The sequence below is a fragment of the Ornithodoros turicata genome, unplaced genomic scaffold, assembly GCF_037126465.1.
Source record: "Ornithodoros turicata isolate Travis unplaced genomic scaffold, ASM3712646v1 Chromosome17, whole genome shotgun sequence".
In the NCBI taxonomy this organism is placed as follows: Eukaryota; Metazoa; Arthropoda; class Arachnida; order Ixodida; family Argasidae; genus Ornithodoros; species Ornithodoros turicata.
Genome location: NW_026999326.1, coordinates 2,647,042 through 2,662,877, shown reverse-complemented (window position 1 = coordinate 2,662,877; position 15,836 = coordinate 2,647,042). Strand labels below are relative to the sequence as shown.

Sequence of the window (15,836 nt, the reverse complement as noted above, 5' to 3'; positions counted from 1 at the left end):
TCATTCAATTGGCCTTTGTCTGCTGGTGAGTAATATGAGGGCCGGAAACATGACTCTGCAAGGCCTGCCTCGCACCACAGATGCGCACCTGTTTCGCCATATCATGAGTGTCGCCACCGTCAAGACCAAGTTTTCAAACCTCGATAGTCTACGACTTCTTGTTCAACTCGGGAAGCCGAAAGTGCGTGTGACTATATTTTGAAAAGTCCTAATTTGCACGCACTCTGATGTAGCATGCCGATTGGTTTCCTCATTGCCGCAATTGGGACACGTTGACAAGTTCGTAACGCCCCATCTGTGCAACCGATCACGCGTTGGTAGGATTCCCGAGGCGGTCTCCCAAAGGAAGTCTTGCACATTACTGGGGAGCTCTTGGGCGCTTGTTTCCAACCACTCTTTCTGTATATTCTGTACCCTGGGTACGCTTTCGACGCGTGTTTCGGATATGCTTTCACATATGCGAGATACAGGGAGTGCTTGCACGTCTGCTTGGGGGCAGATTGTCCGAAATGTTTGGAAAATTCGCAATATTGACGAATAGGAGGCAGGCGTCACTTCCGAACTGGGGCTGAGGTTTCCCAGACGACGGGGGACCAGCATTCTGCGGCTCGGGCCGAGAAAATACAAAACAAAGGGTCGACCTATGCACTGAATATCATCGATAATGTTCAAGGTGCTCCGTAGAGCCAACAGAGCAGAGAATGTTGATAGGCACGGTAAACCCCATCCTCCTTGAGCGCGACTTAAACGAAGTGTATCACGCGATACCAGTTCTGTTTTGTTGTTCCAAAAGAACTTAAAACAGGCCGATGTAAACCGTCTAGTGAACGTTGCCGGGGGGTTCGCTACCCTAGCGATATACCATAGCCTGGCACAAAACACTGACTTGATTAAAAACGATTTTTCCCTGTACGTGAAACGAAACTTACTGGCCACAGTTATCTGCTTATCTAAGGTTACCAGCAATTGCCCCCAGTTTGCCGATGCTACGCCATCTTTGTCAAATATCACTCCCAGTAGGCACTCTGTAGGCTTTCCATGTCTAAAGACGATATCGTCTGCGTACGCAGTCGCGGCCACTGTCGCAGTACCCGGTAAGGGGAGTCCCCTTACAGCACGAGATTCATTTAGGTTTCGGAGGAGGGGGTCTATGCACATGACAAAAATCAATGGTGACAGAGGACACCCTTGCCGTATCCCTCTGGACATTTGGAATTTACAGGTAGAGAAACCGTTAAGAAAGAGGAAACTTTCCAAGTTCGAGTATAACATCTTCATCAAAAATACAAAAAGGTCAGAAAAGCCGAATATTTTCAACACAGAGTAAATGTAGAACTGTTCAATACAATCAAATGCCTTGGCTTGATCCCAAGAGACTACAAGACCATTAATTATGTGAGAATTCGTGTACATCATTATATCTCGCACCAAAATGAGAGATGAAAATACAGATCTACCAGGTACCGACGCTGTTTGATAAGGGGACAAAATGTACGGGAGTGCTTCCTTCAACCGTTTTGCAATGAGTGACGCTAATACCTTATAGTCACCATTCAATAGCGTGATCGGACGCCAGGATCGTGGGTCTCCTGTTTCCCTCTCGCCGTCCTTGGGTGTGAGCACTATGCGACCCAACTTAAAAGACTCGGGCACAGTTCCTGTCGTCAAAAATCTATTTACGATATCGACCAAAATTGGTCCAAAGATTGGAAAGAAACGCTTGTAGAAATTTACGGTGAGGCCATCCTCCCCGGGTGCAGATTCCGATTTCATAGCGTTTAACACAGACTTAATTTCCGCGCTTGTAGCAGTCTTATACAAACATTGTTCAATCTCTGCTAGAACATGTGGTAGACCAGAGAGGAAAGCTATCCCCGATTCAAGAAAGGTTCCTGTCGGATCCTGCATTTGTGTTTCGTACAGACGGCTAAAAAACCGCACAAATACGTCCTCGATGTCCATTCGAGACCGTGAGGTGCTCCCCGATGGCATCCTCACTTCTTCGATGCGCACGGGTGATTTTTCTTGAATTTCTCCGTTCCTTATAAAGCGGAGGTATTCCGGGTTTCGGATTGGTCTACCCCGGTTTAAAGCAACCGCTGCAGTACCAGATGTCGTGCGGAGCAAACGAAAATATCGTTCTGTTTGAGTTTGTATATATTCTTGCATAAGGAGGGTTGCGGCCCCGCCTCGTTTAACTATTTGGAGTCTCTTCCAAATGTTTCGCAGTAACAACGTCTCGTTTCGTGCTTTCTGTTTTCCAGCCTCAATAAAGAAACCGCGTATCGTCTCTTTTAGACTGTCCCATTCAACGCACCCTGCACGCGTAGAGTTCAAGGCCGCGCTGATCCTTTGCTCGACATTCCGCATCAGCGGTTCATCACGCAGCAAGCTGTCGTCTAATCGCCACAATCTTCGTGACCCGCTCCTCGTTCAATCGAGTTCTATCACCATTGATAGCGGCCGGTGATCTGAGACGTATCCCATTTCGGGTGCAAAGTTGGAAACTGTACAGTCAATCTATCGAAGTCCCCGAAGGCACCGTGACGTTAAACGCCCATTCCTTACTGGGTGAGCAAGATGTTGCCATCTTGCCCCGGAAAACGACGTAAGGAACGACGAAATCCGGGGCCGAAACACTCGAAAAACGTTCGCAGTCTCCGATCAGAGAGTGTATTGGCATCAAATGGAAGGCCGGCCACAGGGGCAGGCTTCCTGTAGCATCTCAAACAGACTCGAACAACATTCAACTCCTTAGTTCCGGATTTTGTGTTGATCGCCGCCTGTGTTCCGTGTCTTTGCTTTTGGCGATGTAAGGTTTTTGGTATTTCCGCTGTATCGTTTATTCAATTCAATTCAGCTCGATCAACACACAAACGATCTTAGCCAAAAGGCCGAGAAGCGATAAATATTGCACGTCCATCTTTCGCTCTGGTCACGGTCGCGGCACCTGCCTCCGCGGATGTCACGTCGCCAAATTCAACATGATGTGGTGCGTGTAAGAAGCACTAGAATGATAGTCGGACTGCATGAAATGCGCATGTTAGTGGACGGAACTCGTGTTTCTTTTTCCCTTGTATCCGCCAAAAGACCGAGAAGAGATATACACTGCACGTCTCCCCCTTTCGCTTCTGTCGCAGTCTCGGCTTCTACGTCCGCGCGTGGCACGTCGCCAGTTTGGGCATCGTGGTATATGGGTACGGAACACTAGGGTGTTAGTACTAATGCATCACGGCCCGTGAGATAAAAATGATTGATTGGAAATTGCAAGGTACAGAGAGAGAGAGAGAGAGAGAGAGAGAGGGAGGGAGGGAGGTAGATAGATAGATAGATAGAATGAATGAATGAATGTACCCTAGTGGCCAGACAGGACATTTCCCAGTGGTTGTCTCCAGTGTGTTCTGTGTCTGCTGTAGGTTCCCTGCTTTGCTTGGTGTTGTTTCTACGCTTCCCTCCTTTGCCTGTCTCTGGTCATCATGGCTGATGCTTATTGGTGCTGTTTCCGAATTTTTCTTTGTTTTGATTTTAGACGGGTGGGCTACACCTGGAGGTAGTGCAATACCAGGGCAACCCTTGACACTGCCGAGGCGAGCTTCAGACACACTGTCTCGGGCCAAAAATAAGATTAATATCGTGAGTCCAAATAGGGCTCGTATCAGATATTAAGCTGATAAGAACAGATACTTTTTAGAATGATTTTATTGACATTTCAGACCATAATTGACTAGAGACACACTGTTCAAAAAAAAAAAAAACTACAATTGGGCCATCATTCGCTTATGACGTCATGCAATACGCCGAGTATAGTCCTTCAAAAACACACAGTCTCCAATGGTTATAAAACCTGGGTGGTGACCCCATCGACTTAGAAAACCTTGGTTTCCGTGGCATCTGAGCTCAGTCGTAAGACATGTTTGAAGTTCCACGCGGAGCTGATTAAGTAATGCAATCACGGGAAACGAACGGTTTCTTATTGACTACACCATGGGACCTTGCTCGCCAGAGCAATTTAAAGCCCAGGGCTGTGACTAGGCAACGAAGACGTGTACTGTGGGGAGGACCGTGGTCTGGACAAAGTTGTAATGAGCAAACAACGTCAAGCGACCTGCGAACATACGCCCAAAATCGTTTACTCGCCTGACACTCAAGCAAAACGAGTTTGTTTGTCTCAGGGTTCGAGCACCATACACAGATAGAGACAGGCGTGATGCCCCATGCCGACAGCCGGTCTCTCGTGGGTAAAATTCCCCACGCAAATCGCCAGAGCAAGTTTCTTACCTGAAGGGAAAGACACTGGGCATTAACAATGCTCCACTTAACTCGTCGCACAATCGTAACATGTCTGGCCTGCAGACTACTTTCCGCTATTTTATATCCGAAAGAAGAAGGTGGTGCCGTGGTGAGTGCAATGTCCGGACATTGCTGCTTGATGTATTTTATAAACTTTGCCAGAGAGGCATGAAATTCGCTTGGTGTTTCAATTATCGGTGCAGACCCAAGTGAACAATCGTCTTTAAAAAAACGCCGTGCGGTACCGAGCAGGTAGTGCAAAAGTTTGCATTCTGGCGAGTCTTGCCTACATAACACCTCAATAACTGTACGTAGGTTTAACATTTTGCAGGCTAATTCAACGTTTGGTACTCCCCAACCTCCTAATTTACGTGGTAGTTGCAAAACTACTCTTGGCACAAGTTCAGTTTTCTTTGCCCAAATAAAACGATACAACAATGAATTAATGCGCCTCATTACTATCTTCGAGGGCCATACGACATGTCCCAGATGCCACAGTTTAGCCACAAATACCGATTTAACCAAAAATACTCTTTCAGGTAAACAAAAATCATACTTTTCAGCAGCCGTGACATCCACAACCAGCTCTCTATACAACTGTACCCAGTTTGAAGCATCGTGACCATATGCATTAAAGGTTACACCAAGTATGTTCAATTTCCGACACAAAAGTACTGGTGCATCCACTGCGACTAAGAAATCTTTGATAGGAAGAAGCTTACACTTCGCTACATTGAGCTTAGCACCTGACACTTTAGCATATTCATTGAAAACAGAAAATACACGGGAAAATGACATCTCATCACGCACAAACATGGTCACATCATCAGCATATGCCATTACCTTTAACGTTCCCCCTCCAGGTAGGGGCAAGCCGGTTATGCTTGACGTACACTGTACGGCACGAATGAAGGGATCTAATGCAACCACAAACAAGAGATAAGGGGCAACCTTGCCTCACACCTCGCTTCACGGGAAACCCAGGCGTGTTCTTACCTAACAACATCAATGAACTAACATGGTTTTGATATAACAAGCGCAGAAAATTGACACAATGTGATGGGAACACATAGGCGTCAACTACACAAAAGAGGTAACTGTGACTAAAAAAATCAAAGGCTTTCCTTTGGTCTAGCTGTAATATGCCGCCAGAAACTGGTCTATCACTAACAAATCCCAACAAGTCACGTACTGCTCCCAGGGACGCGTACATACTGCGACCAGGAACACTACACGTTTGGGCCGGGTGAATGATACAATCAAGCACTAATTTAAACCTGTCTGCAAAAACAGACGTGATCAACTTATAATCTGTGTTCAGGAGCGTGATCGGACGCCAGCTTTCCGGCCGCATCAGATCACAATCCTGCTTTGCGATTAACATTATACGTCCTTTACCAAAATAACTTGGAAGAGAGCTGTTCTGAAACCCAAAGGATATAACCTTTTGAAAAAAAAAAAAAAAAACAACAACAACGAAGAATGGGCCAAAATGTACAATAAAATTCGATGGGAAGGCCATCCGGACCTGGCGCCTTCCTTCGTTTCCCGCGTTTAACAGCGCTATCTAACTCCTCGATAGTCACTTCTTTATCAAGCCATTCTTGGTCTTCTGAAGGTATCTGTGGTAGATTTTGTAAGATACGACAGCTCGCTTCGCAAGTCCCAGACCATGCTTCGGCGTTTTGCCGATAAAATTCAAAGAATCCAGCACAAACTTCACTTGGTTCGTAAGAGACAGTGCCGTCTGCCAGCCTAAAACCCGTCACTTCTTTACTGGAACTGATATCAAACTTTGTACGACGGATGTAGCGCAACATCTCTGGACCACCCAGCTGCTTCCTACGATTATAAAAACATTTACATGCCAGAGACGTCTCCCGTAACAGGGAGAGTCGGACATTTGTTAACGTTTCTACATATTCCTTCATTTTCGCTGCTAGCGGACTCCCGCGACGTACAATGTGTGTTTTCTCCGCTAAATCACGCAACTCTGCCGCTCTTTCTTTAGCCTTACGTTTGCCCCATTCTGTGAAGAGGCGGCGAACCACATCTTTAGGTTCCTCCCAAGTTCCTGGTCCGACTCTACTCTGTCGAATAAATTCACCAATCTTTCGATTAACATCATCTACTACCTCTGCATCCTCCAACAACGACACATCCATACGCCAGGGACGGTATGGAATTCTCCTCTGTGCCGGAACGCTTATACTCAGAAACAATGCCCAGTGGTCTGAAATGTAGAAACCTACGTCTGGCAGTCGGCGTATCTCACACCGGGTAACCAAAGGACTAAAAGACCGAGATATATAGCAACGATCCAGTCTGGATCCCAGACCTCGTCCCGTCCAAGTTGTTTCTACCCTCGATGGGTACAAATCCCGTCAGGCATCTACAACATCAAACTGCGTAATTAGACTTCTTAAAGATCTCGTTTCCCATCTCCCTTTACGAGAGTTTGATTTCCCAGTGCAATCACGAGTCACATCCAAAACACAATTAAAATCGCCAATAAGAACAACCGGGGAAGGGACAAGCAGAAAAGAATCCAGACTGCTAAAGATATCATTTAATTTTGATTTGTCAGCTGGCGCATACACATTCAACAAACGAAGTCTGTTCCCGTTTATAGTAATGTCCAAGGCGACTACGCGCCCATCCACATCGTACGTGCAAAAGTATTGCTGGATACGGCTCGGTCGCAAGAAAATAACACCCGTCCCTTGAGATCTAGTGCTACCAAAACTAAAGAAAGAAGGCACATTGAACCGCTTTTCAAATAGCGCCACATCAGATTTACACGAAAAATGCGTCTCTTGTAGACATAAGATATCTACAGATAAGGAACGTGCGAAAGATATCACTTCCACCTGTTTATCCAGGCTTCGAAATCCGTGAACGTTTAACGAAAGAAAGTTCAACATCAGATAAGAGAAAAAGAAAGTTACGCCCACCTCAAAAGGTAGCCCAAGTCCATGCCGATAAGCTGTCATGTTGAAGCAAGTGTCAAAAAACTTTAAGGTCAAGATCGTCCCACATACGAAACAATCAAAAATTTTCGGGACTGCTTTCGCTGTCCGTCCTCTGACATTGCTGGTCCTCTTTCCTAACTTTCTTAGGTCGTGCCAGTGTCGAGGCCTTTCCGGACGACTTGTCCGTGGGGCTGTCGCTGCTGACCGGACGTTCATGTTTCCCTTCCAGGCGTCGATTCCCGAACTTATCTGTGACTCCCATCATCTCGTCTTCCGTCATCGACGATTGCGATCTGTCTTCGTCAATAACTAGCGGCGGCACAGACGAATCGTCGCTACCAGACACCTTGAGTTCTTCACGATCATTCGTCACTTGACTGAGGCTCCCTACCTTGTCGTCAGCCAGAAAACTTTCAGTCATATCAACGGCGACGTGTTGATCTTGTTCCACTGCTGCTACTGCTGCAGTCTCTTGTCCTTGAAGAACGTCAGAATACAGTTTCCGGCCTGTGCAGTCCAACGTCGCGTGGCTCCCGGCACAACGACGGCATGGTAGACTACAACCCTCAGTATCATGACCAAAAACGGCACAGCGAGTACAGCGAGGTGTTTTACATGCTGACCTAAAGTGTCCTTCTTCCTTGCACCTGCCACACTCTTTCCGCATGCCTCTATAATTAAGCATTACGGTGTGCCCCGCAACGCTCAGAAAATTCGGGGCGGGTTTCTTCATTTCCAACCTGACAAGAATGGTACCAGTCCAGAGGTCTGGATCATCTTTGTAAACCAGATGACTAATTCGGATTACCTTTCCAAACGGCGACGGGGCGTGAACTAAATGCTTGTCTGACACGTACGCCGGCAGCAACGCGGCAGTGATGAAAACTACGCTTGGGCCAAGTGGCTCCACTTTAACTTGTCCTCCGTCAACTTCAAATTCATTTACTTCACTTAACTTCTGTCTTGCGGCTTCGTTCCGCACAACCGTTTGAAATCGTTCACCACGTCGATGCTGAAGTGAGTGAACAGAGTTCGGGCCGGTAACTTCACGCAGTTTGCGTACTAAGACTTCAACAGGAGTGTCTGCTGGAGCAGACAAATTAAAGGCGAAAGCCTTAGGTAACCCTGACCAGGCCATGCTCACCGAACGTAGTGGGAACCCCGGGGGCGTTGACGACAATGATGGCGACAGTCCCTGACCCCAGGGTAGATGAACTGATTGAATTGATAACTCTTCCAGACACAATTGATCTTAGCCGAAAGCGCCGAGAAGCGATAAATATTGCACGTTCATCTTTCGCTCTGGTCACGGTCGCGGCACCTGCCTCTGCGGGTGTTAACACTAGGGTGTTAGTACTAATGCATCACGGCCCGTGAGATAAAAATGATTGATTGGAAATGGCATGGTAGAGAGAGAGAGAGAGAATGAATGAATGAATGAACGAACGAACGAACGAACGAACGAATGAATGAATGAATGAATGAATGAATGAATGTACCCTAGTGGCCAGACAGGACATTTCCCAGTGGTTGTCTCCAGTGTGTTCTGTGTCTATGTCTGCTGTAGGTTCCCTGCTTTGCTTTGTGTTGTTTCTACGCTTCCCTCTTTTGCCTGTCTCTGGTCATCATGGCTGATGCTTATTGGTGCTGTTTCCGAATTTTTCTTTCTTTTGATTTGAGACGGGTGGGCTACACCTGGAGGTAGTGCAATACCAGGGCAACCCTTGACAGTGCCGAGGCGAGCTTCAGACACACTGTCTCGGGCCAAAAATAAGATTAATATCGTGAGTCCAAATAGGGCTCGTATCAGATATTAAGCTGATAAGAACAGAATTGGTTTTATTAGAGTTTTTGAAACATTATTTACAATTATATACAGTATTTTACAATTATTTACAATAGTATACACGTATTTACATGATTATTTACAATAAAAGGGGCATTATTTACACTGTCTGTTTTTACGGTATTCACAATATTTATGTGTTGCAGTTACAGTCACAACTGTGTCGATGGCAGTTTTTTCAAGGGTACCTTGCTGTTGTGTTGTCCAATTCTACTGCTTACACACCAGTAATGTGCGTGCTATAAATGTCCCTTGTAGAGGAGATCACCTCACTTACGCAGAGTTTTTTCATTAGTTTGAGGTATTCTCCTGAGCAGAGGCGTTTGAGTCCGCGGTCGTTGGCTGGATCCCAGCTACCAAGGCTGCCGATGACCACTGCCTCGATATGCACTCGGTGATATCTCCTTTGCAGGCTCTCCTTCACAGGTAGGTACTTTTCTTCTTTGTATCGTCGAGCCGCTTGCAGAGCATCTGGGCGGTTGTCGAATACTATGGTCACGTCGTAAACTATAGCTTCCTCTCCTCTTGACACAACCAGGTCTGGCCGCAGTCCGGTGTTACCCACAACCTGATTTTCACTGATCACGTTGTATTTGTTCTGCGATGCCCGTTTCACTCGCTCAACTATACTGTTGTGACGCTTGGTATACGCTGTCGAATACCGCATACAATGATTGGCGACGTGGGGTAGGGTCTCAGGCTGTGTGCCGCACCGTCTGCATCGTTTGTCACCCTGTGTCCAGGGCCGGGCTCCGTTGAGGGGGAGAAGGTCGAGGCGGGCCCGATGAATGAAGCGCCAGTCGGCGAATCTTGTGAATTGTCCAGAGTGCATGAAGTGGAAGCTTGACTTGTCAAGAGCGACACATTCCATGACCTTGCCCTGGTTGGCAAGGGAGGTAAGCCGCCTATCCCGTTCTTCTTGTAGTTGATGCCGTAGTGTGCTGATCACCTTCGCGCGTCTTCTGGGTGGGATGGTTGCTTCATGCCTTTCCAGTTCCGGGCCGTCCGGGCTGAATGTCCACATCACATGAAGACGGGATGAGGCTTTCCGGGCTTCAGTCCACACTGTTTTGAGTCCGCTGGACGGGCTACGGAAGTCATTTTCATTGTCCCCAGAGAGGTAACGTCCAAGAAGATTCGGCGTGACGGGCTCCATGGTACGTAGTCGCTTACTGACTGTGGCTTCAACTGCTTTCCCAGCTAGTGAGCGGGTGACTGGATCCCTTGACGTCAGTAGTTTAAAAGCTGTGTCAACTGGTGCAGCATCACTCAGTTCTGCTGCAAGGGGGAAGCCACAAGCCCCTTTATGTGTACTCCCATATATGTAGTTGGTGGCCGCAGAGTTTGGGAGGTAGAGAGTCCACCTAATGAGGAGTCGGAGGGATTCATCAAGCGGCTTCCATTCACTTTTGGTGTAGGATCCCATCCGCATAGCGAAGTTCAGGCCAGGGTATAGGAACGTTTTCAACGCGTCCAGTCTTTGCCATGGTGCAAGTGCGGAGCCGAGTATCTTCTGGCCGAGTTCCACAGCATCCTCCACCGTGGATTTCTCCGAGAGGGGATTGAAGCCTACAGGTCTCCCTAGGTATGTGAAGGCTTCGAATTCCGCTATAGGTCGCATTGGTGTGTCCGCGATGAAGGACTGTGTTGCACGAAGTCCCACTGGCTGTTTCCCCGACATGTGCATCGTGCAGCACTTGGAAGGGTTAAGTGTTAGTCCAATTCCTATGGCCAGCTGATTTATCAGATCCAGTTGTTGTTGAAGCCTTTCAGGTGTGGTTGCCATTGGGGTGATGTCGTCTGCATACGCCAGTAAGCGGTGCTTTTCGTCGGTTCCTTGGATATGCCGCACCAGCGGGTCGATTACCAAGTTGAATAATAGCCCACTTAATGGGCAACCTTGATCAATTCCAGCATCAACCGGTACCAGCGGTGTCATTCCCTCGTTGCACATCACTGTTGCCAGGTTCTTCTTGTATAGATCCTCAAGGATTTCGCAGAACGTCGGGCCAACTCCTGACGCTTCGGCGGCTTGGATCAGGCTTCGATGTGGTACAGACCCGAATGCGTTAGCGAAGTCCAGAAAGCCGAGGCACAGTTCTTCTCGTGTTGTTCTGGCGAGGTCAAGTCGTTCTTGTAACACAAAGTTGTGCTCCAGTACGCCATCGTAGGGAAGAAACCCCTTCTGACATGGTGGTAAGACATCGTTATCCAGTATCTGGCTTGCAAGCGTGTGGCCAGGCACCCAGTGTACAGTTTTCCTAGATCAGGAAAAGATCTTCCCGGAACAGCACCGCAAGCGGTACTGCCCCGACGACCTTGTTATCAGCCGCGCGTTCAAAGATACGGCCCACCCAGGGACGGACCGCGTTATCAAGGGGCCCTTCTCCAAATATGAAGGACCGGCTCCCTTTCGCCTCCCTCCACCGCGAAAGATCCTGGCCTAAAAGGCGAAAGATCAATACGCGGATTTGAAGGGAGACCAGAGCATATCTTGTATCGCCAACTGTAGGATGGATCTTTGCATACACTTTGATCTTAGCCAAAAGGCAGAGAAGCGATAAATGTTGCACGTCCATCTTTCGCTCTGGTCACGGTCGCGGCACCTGCCTCCGCGTGTGTCACGTCGCCAAATTCAACATGATAGGGTGCGTGTAGGAAGCACTAGAATGATAGTCGGACTGCATGAAATGCGCATGTTAGTGGACGGAACTCGTGTTTCTTTTTCCCTTGTATCCGCCAAAAGACCGAGAAGAGATATAGACTGCACGTCTCCCCCTTTCGCTTCTGTCGCAGTCTCGCCTTCTACGTCCGCGCGTGGCACCGCCGCCACGTCGCCAGTTTGGGCATCGTGGTATATGGGTACGGAACACTAGGGTGTTAGTACTAATGCATCACGGCCCGTGAGATAAAAATGATTGATTGGAAATTGCAAGGGAGGGAGGGAGGGAGGGAGAGAGAGAGAGAGAGAGAATGAATGAATGAATGAATGAATATATATGTACCCTAGTGGCCAGACAGGATATTTCCCAGTGGTTGTCTCCAGTGCGTTCTGTGTCTATGTCTGCTGTAGGTTCCCTGCTTTGCTTGGTGTTGTTTCTACGCTTCCCTCTTTTGCCTGTCTCTGGTCATCATGGCTGATGCTTATTGGTGCTGTTTCCGAATTTTTCTTTCTTTTGATTTGAGACGGGTGGGCTACACCTGGTGCAATACTAGGGCAACCCTTGACAGTGCCGAGGCGAGCTTCAGACACACTGTCTCCGGCCAAAAATAAGATTAATATCGTGAGTCCAAATAGGGCTCGTATAACATATTAAGCTGATAAGAACAGATTTTATTCGATGTTAATGACATTACATAGCATGCGTAGTAGACAGTTGACAAAATATATTATATGTATAGTCAGGGTGCAATATTGTTTTGGTTTGTGGAGTCATGCTTGTTAACACGCAGTTGGTCGTCTCGCGCTCTGATCTCCACTGATGTGGGCCGCGTATATGTTGCGAGACGCTGCGATGACGCTGCAGATGCAAAGTTTCTTTTAGCTATTTCACATACGACTTTGAGCACATTCTTCGCAGCAGTCTATCATTGGCAGGGTCCGTAGACCCAAGGGGACCAACTACGACAGCCTCGACCAAGACGCGTTAAAACCGTCTCTCCAGGTTTTCTTTCACAGGCTGGTATTTTCGCTCTTTGGCTTCACGGGCATGTTGGAGTGCCTCCATGCGGTTCTCGAAGGGGCAGCATACGTCGACTATAATGGCTTCTTCGCCTTTCTGCAGTATGAGGTCTGGTCGGAGCTCAGTGCCTCCCACTGGCTGGTTTTCGGACATAATGCTGAACCTGCCGGAGGCTGCCTTTTTGATGCGTTCCACCACCTCGTTGTGTCTCCCTGTCAAGGCCGCACTCTGCCTCATGCAGTGGCAGATGACGTGGGCTAAGGTTTCGCTCTCGAAACCACATCTTCTGCACCTTTTGTCGCGGTTTGACTGCCACGGTCGTGCCCCATTCAGCGGCAGAAGGTTGAGTCGGGCCTTATGCACGAACCTCCAATCAGCAAACGTAGTGAAGGCGCCAGTGCGGATGAAATGGGAACTTGCGGGATCCGCGGCGACGCACTCCATTACTTTGCCTTGGTTTGGGAGGCTCTGGAGTTTTTGGGCTCGACTCTTGCTGAGGTGCTGGCGGAGGGAGGCGAGGAGTCGTTTGCGCTGCGTACGGGAGAGAGACACTTCTCCGCACGTGATGTAGGGGCCTTTGTCTTGGAGCTCCCATGTCACTTCCATTCTCCGGGATGCTTTTCTGGCCTTCGTTCATACGCTCCTTAGTTGTGTTGCCGGAGCCCTGAAGTCGCCCTCTCCATTCCCGGATAGGTCTGCGATGTCTCGTGAGGTAGCCGGGTGTCTTAGTCTCCTTTCAACAGGTCGTTGGGCCGCTGTCCTTGCCATCTCTCGTATCTTTTCATCTTTGGATGTCAGCAGCTTCAACGCGCTGTCTATTCTGCATAGGTGGCTGAGTTCTGCAGCCACGGGTATGTCACAGGCTCCGGCGACCTTGCTGCCATGGATGTAGTCATTGGTGGCCCCAGTTGGTAGGTAGAGAGTCTTCTTTATGAGTAGGCGAAGCTTGCTGTCGAGATTCTGCCACTCCGTCTTTCCGATCACGCCCATCCTCATGTCAAAGTTGAGTGCCGGGAAGATAAACGTCTTCAGGGTATCTAGTCTCTGCCACGGCGCAAGCAATGAGTTGAGGATCTTTTCGGCTGTGGCAGTGGTGTTCTGGATGGTTGTGCTGTTGCGTAGCACGTTGAACCCAATAGGCTTCCCCAGGAACGGATGGCTTTCGAAGTCGTGCAGCGTTGGAATGGGTTCGCCGAGCGCGGAGAATGCTGTGTCTCTCAGGCCTGCAGGTTGCGCACTGGATAGGTGCATTGTCTTGCATTTTCTTTGGTTGACGTGTAGACCTAGCTTCGCAGACATGGTTGCTATACCGCTGATGGCGTCCTGCCGGGTAGCTGGGTCTTCGGCGAGGGGTGTGATGTCGTCGGCGTACGCCTGGATGCGGTGATCCTTGTGACTTCCTTGGATTTTCCGTATAATGAAATCCACTACATGGTTGAACAGTAGGCCACTCAGCGGGCATCCCTGGCGTATTCCGGACTCTATGGGAATTGGGTTCGTTCCTCCGTCGTTGGTTATAATGGTGGTCGAGCTTCCCGTGTAGAGGTCCCGAATGATATCGGTAAATGCGGGGCCGCATCCAGCTCCGCAAACGGCGTCGCCGAGGGCGTTGTGGGGGACTGAGCCGAAAGCATTAGAGTAATCCAGCATAGCTGCACACAGATCTTTTCCTCCTCCTCGTGCTTTGTTGATCCGCTCCTCCATGACAAAGTTGTGCTCGAAGACACCGTCGTGGGGCAGGAATCCCTTCTGACACTTGGAGATCACTCCTTCATCCTGGATCCATTGTTGCAGTCGCGAAGCCCAGCAGCCTGCGTATAGTTTGGCGATGGTCCTCCCCAGCGATATGGGGCGCCAGTTCGTAGGGTCTGTCCGGTCACCTTTTTTGTAGATGAGGACGGTGCGGGACTTGCGCCATGTGTCTGGAGTCCGCCTGTAGTGCAGGCAGAAGTTAAGGACCTCTGTTAGGAACTCGCATCCAGGGTCCACCGATTTCCAGTGGGCATAGGTTATCCTGTCATCGCGTGGTGCCGTGTTCTCGCACTTTCGGAGCCTTGCCCGTACTTCTCCACAGGAGAACAGTTGTGAGTTCATTTGCCCATCTGCCGGTCTTCTAGACAGGAGGATCGTCGTGTCTGCGGTGGTGGGCGACCAGACCTCACGGAAGTGGTTCTCAATGTCTCGGGTTTGGATGGTGCATTTCTCGGTTGTGCCCTGAGTGATCAGTCGGATTGCTTGGCGTCTGTTCCTCCTGTACAGACGTTGGATGGTTCTGGGGTTATCGGGGTTCACTGGCTGCCGGCCGCGTGACTCTTCGGATTGCTGCGGCAGTTTGATTTCCACTGCGATGGCTTGCGTGGCTCGCAGGAGAAGTTCTTCAAATGATGACCAGGTTGTGTCCGATCTGGGGCCGTTGAGGAGCTCTCTAATTTCCTCCAAGAACGTACGCAGCACTCCAGGGTTATCCTCCGTGATGTCGGTGCGGCCCGCTCTCCATACAGCCTCGTCCGTTCGTCCGGTTGCTCCAGTGTTGTCACCGGGACCGTGTAAGGCGTCTGCGTTGTCGTCTGGGGTGTCACGAGGAGTGGTTGCGTGATCCGTAGCGTCGGTATCTTGCTGAGGGCTAGGGCTCGTCGTGGGCTGAGTCGAACAGTGAGAGGCTTCAGATGGCGTGACCATGTCATCCGTGACGTCGGCGTTTCGCTGCAGGTTGGGGCTCGCAGTGGGTTGGGGTGCGCATTGGAGGTCTTCGGAGGCACTGTTGGGGCACTGGGTGTCTGCAGCGTACTCTGCTTCGACTGTGTCAGTGTTGAGCTGAGGGCGCGGAGCGGTGCTCTCTACGTCTGTGCTGTCGCCGAGTACATCATCATACTGCTGGGGGGACCGCCTTGATTCCGCAGTCAGTCGTTCACGGGCCTCTTGCCTTCGGTGGTTTGCCTCACGGTTCTGACTGCCTTTCCACGAGGGAAAGCTTTCTGAGCACCGGCTGCATTTTAAGGCGAACGTTGTCTCACGGGTGCCCGGAGTGCTTGATCCGGGGCAGTC

The 15,836-nt window shown here is 49.3% G+C and overlaps 1 non-coding gene and 2 pseudogenes across 1 annotated transcript; all 3 read right to left on the bottom strand.

The window, feature by feature from the left end:
• Positions 1–3,528: 3,528 nt before the first annotated feature.
• On the bottom strand, positions 3,529–3,697 carry LOC135372982 (U2 spliceosomal RNA; annotated as a pseudogene).
• Positions 3,698–8,941: 5,244 nt separating this feature from the next.
• Positions 8,942–9,125, bottom strand: LOC135372974 (U2 spliceosomal RNA). The gene has a single exon (XR_010416194.1). It is a non-coding gene; the product is annotated as a U2 spliceosomal RNA (small nuclear RNA).
• Positions 9,126–12,293: 3,168 nt separating this feature from the next.
• On the bottom strand, positions 12,294–12,497 carry LOC135372932 (U2 spliceosomal RNA; annotated as a pseudogene).
• Positions 12,498–15,836: the final 3,339 nt, after the last annotated feature.